Source organism: Pezoporus occidentalis, unplaced genomic scaffold (genome assembly GCF_034315485.1).
Source record: "Pezoporus occidentalis ecotype Australia unplaced genomic scaffold, CSIRO_AGI_Poc_V1 ctg19, whole genome shotgun sequence".
Lineage (NCBI taxonomy): Eukaryota > Metazoa > Chordata > Aves > Psittaciformes > Psittacidae > Pezoporus > Pezoporus occidentalis.
The window spans coordinates 2,711,003-2,715,069 of record NW_026913748.1 but is presented as its reverse complement, the minus strand read 5'-3'; the positions used below and the strand labels follow the sequence as shown (position 1 = coordinate 2,715,069).

General features: G+C 49.4%; 1 protein-coding gene across 1 annotated transcript in view; it reads right to left on the bottom strand.

Moving 5' to 3' along the window:
- The window catches only part of RAB19 (RAB19, member RAS oncogene family), a 327,487-nt gene that overhangs the window by 32,954 nt on the left and 290,466 nt on the right, over positions 1–4,067 (bottom strand). The gene's annotated exons all lie outside the window — the stretch shown is intronic.

Sequence of the window (4,067 nt, the reverse complement as noted above, 5' to 3'; positions counted from 1 at the left end):
TGCTTAGCTTCATTTCTGTGTACATCTGCAATGCTGTTTGGAGCTACTGGAGCTCCCAGGCCTGTTTTAAGCACTGTCTTAGCCCTGTGTGCTCAGGCAGTGGCAGGGCTGGTTTGCCTGAGAGAGTCATAGAATGGTTTGGGTTGGAAGGGACATTAAACACCACCTAGTTCCAACCCCCTGCCAAGGCAGGGCCACTCAGAGCAGGTTACACAGGAACGCATCCAGGTGGGTTTTGAATGTCTCCAGAGAAGGAGACTGCACAACCCCCCTTGGCAGCCTGTTCCAGTGCTCTGCCGCCCTCAACATGAAGAAGTTCTTCCTCATGTTGAGCTGAAACTTCTTGTGTTTTAGTTTATGGCCATTGCTCCTTGTTCTGTCACTGGGCACCACTGAAAATAGTCTGGCACCACCCTCCTGGCGTCCGCCTTTGAGATACTGATATTAATGAGATCCCCTCTCAGTCTCTTCTTCTCTAGACTAAACAGGCCCAGGCTCCTTCAGTCTCTCCTGATAAGAGAAATGCTCCAGACCCCTGATCATCCTTGTGGCCTTCAGTGGACTCTCTCCAGTAGCTCCTTGTCTTTCCTGTACTGAGGAGCCCAGAACTGGACACAGTACTCCAGGCATGGCCTCACCAGGGTCAAGTAGACCTGCTGGCCACACTCCTCACTCCTCTGCCCCCAGTCCATTTTCTTTGGTGCAGGCTTTGTGGTAGCTTGTCTCCAGGACTAGAAAAGGAGCCAGTATTTTCCGTGCTGACAAAGTGAGCATTGTAATGCAGTTGCAGAGTGGGTGGATATGATTGCCGACAGACGTACTCCTTCTGCTAGGGTGTGGATTTAAAGCTCAAGGTGACTTTGTTCCTGCATAAATTCACTTACTTTCCCCAGGGAACTGAAGGGGCAGGGTTGGCAGGGGAGAAGTATGATAAATGGAAGTGTCAGAAGGAAACGCATTCACAGAGCACGCACTACCAAAGCAGAAACGTGTGCTCTGTTGATGAGCTTCCAGTGTAGCGTAAGGTAGCTTTCCATGGAGTAAAAAAAACCTGGGTGATGTTTAGCTGAGAAGTTGAGCGTGGCTCTCTGTGGGCTGCTATCCCAGTGTAATTGCCTGGGTAAGTGGATTAGTGAGCAGCAGCGTGACTTGTTCAGGGTTAGGCAGGCTCGGGGGGGAGCGAGGAGCGCACTGTTTCTCCCAGGACGATGAGGTACAGGCAGCGTTTGCTATGGGAAACTGCGTTGCTCTCTACCAGTCAGACCTGTTTGACACCAAAAGCTGTGGCTGACGGTTGGGCTGTCATCGTGTGGGCTTGCTAGGAAGGGTCCCATGGAAACAGTTCCTTTCAGAGCTATTGCTTGTCTGTATCTGACGTGAGGGAGGTATGGTGACAGCAAATCACATCTTGGGACACTTCGTTGCTGCCTTTGTTGCCATGGGAATCGGTGTCTTCCGCAGCTTTGTCTTCTGTGAAAAGAGAGAAGTATTGTTACCTCCCCTGGCTCACCCACCAAAACGGGACAAGGGAGAGGGGGGCTGTGGTCAGCCTGGAGCCAACTTTTGTTCGTGTCACAGACAGGGCCACAAGGTTGCTTGTCTTAAAATCTCGTCTGGCCACACATATCCCTCTGTGGTGGTTACAACATCCAGGTTACAATGCAGAGCACAGAGCAGTGAGGCACATTGGCCTCGGTAGCCCTGCTCCCCTCACGCTGGGTGCCAGGCATGGAGCTGTCTCACCTTGCTGGAGTAGCAGTGCAGGGACCTGCCTTTGCACCCGCTTCACAGCTAGGTAGAAGAATCTGGGTCATGCAGACATCTGACATGTCAAAACATGTCATCATTTCAAAAGGCTGTCATGGCCCAAGGGTTCAAATGCCCGTCCAGAGGGGCTCAGGCAGGGTCCCCTGCCCTTGGTGGGCTGCACAAAGGCAGAGGTGCACCACATTCCTGGGGAGACATGCCTTGTTTCACCTCCTCGCCAGGTGACTGAGCAGCCCCTGGCAGGGATGTAGGAGCTGGTCCTTCACGGCCAGGAGGCACAGGCACTGTGGAGCCTCTGAAGGGAGCCCAGCTGGGATCCTGACCCAGGATCTGCGTCTCCCCGTGCTTCAGCTCATAGCAAACTGTTTTGAACGTGGTAAGGAAAGAAGGGAAACTGTTGAAAAAGAGAGCCGTGACTCCTAGGGGAAACAGGGCAGTACCTAAATTTTCTGTGCCATACAAGGAGCCAGAGCTTTCGCTCTGAATGTATCCTGATGTGATACAAGAAATCAGCTCAATTCGGAGAGCTCCCCATGTTTGTACCTCACTCGTGTTTGTTCCTTCCTCCCAGCCCTCAATTGTCTCATTTCCTCTGATCGTAACTGATGTCTCTTTTAGTTACGCTTCTCAAGTGGATTCCGATACCGAATGCAAAGATACCTATCTGCCCAAACCTCCTACGAAATAAAGAAGTGGTGTTATTTCCACAGTACCAATGAGGAACTGAGTCAGAGGGAGGCAAAATTACACATCCGAGGTTACCCAAGAGGGCCGGGTGCTGCTGGGAACCAAATCTGGCAGTTCCTCTTCCCACTGCCAGAGCCCTCGTCCTCCATGGCACAGGATGTGGGGCATTGCCCTGCTCTGCCCCTGGCCTTTCACTTCGGCATGGGCCCTTGGACTCTGAAACAAGCGATAAATGCACTCAGCCTTTTTCAGTGGGAAAGAATGATTCATCTGAGCCTTAAACTTCTGGCAGTGGAATTGAAAGCAGAATTTGAACCGGTCTGCAATTACCTGCAATAACCCTGCAATTACAATCTAGCGCTTTTGCTCGGACTGTGGTGTTTGTGGTGCCACCTTCTCCTGGGGAAGGGATGCCTCCAATTGACTAAAGGTTTATATTTGTACCAAAGTTGACAAAGCTTTTGTAGATAAAAATGCGACATGCTTTCAAACTGTGCTGCTTCATGCCATAGAAAGAGTCCTCTTGATGTTCAGCCAGTCAAACTAGACATGGTTAAATGTAGCAATATGAGAAACATGGAAGTCCAGAGCAGCAGGAAAACATGTGCCATAGCAGTCCAACCTAGGATAGAAGTAAAACATACCATTCTCTCTCAAAAATGTGGGCAAGTGCTGTGATTTTAAGTATGTATATATAAAAAGTAATAAGTTGTTTTAGATGAGTCATTAAAAACTCCAGGAAGTTTAATTTTCTCATCTGAGATGTGTTTCTGTGTTTACCCTTTTGAATATGTATGAGTGTATACACATGTATAAATACATGGAATGCTCATATTGTTGTAGCTCAAACAGTTTTTCCATATTCTCCTTTTTCAAGTGGTAGTGTTGAGTCTTCAAGGAGATTCATCACAAAATCCCCTTTAACTCATGCACTGCTCATTTAACAAGAAGGGGCTTCAATGACAGCTTGAAGCTGTTTTCATTGACCTTTGTCTGTGAAAGGGCCGCCTTGGAAATTGTCAGGAATGTTGAAATAAAATGATGGGATAAAACCAATGAATAACAGAGGGTGGGCAACTAATAATGAGTCACCACGAAATGCCATCAATGGGATATGCTGAGCTTCGGCTCGGCTTGGTCTGGCTGCCTGTGCCTCATTGCTGAGTTCTTCGAAATGTGGCACTGCAACCGGGTGCTGCAGTCAGCTAACCACAGAGAAATGGTACAACTTCAAAGCTCTGGGAATAACAAAAGCCATGTCTGCCACTCTCTGCTTACTCACCCTCAGCACAAGCTGGTATTAAAGCAGCAGAGAGCGATTTAGGCTCACAAACAAAATGACTCGCAGGCTGTGATGTGTTAGAAATTAGTCATGTTTCAGTCTGGGCTTCTGATTTTGCTCAGCAGCCGCCTGCAGCGCCTTGGCTTCTGCTTGCTGCCCTGGAAGCTTGGCGAGACTGGAGAAGCAGGAAGTGATGGGGGTACAAAAGCTCCTCCAGAAAGGAAAACTGAGCACTCCAAGCTGCCCCACCACAAGCAGGGAGCACACAGTCCAGTGATGGCAGGGAGCCCTCCATACCAACATGGCCATGCCATAGCCTCTGGTCTATGCA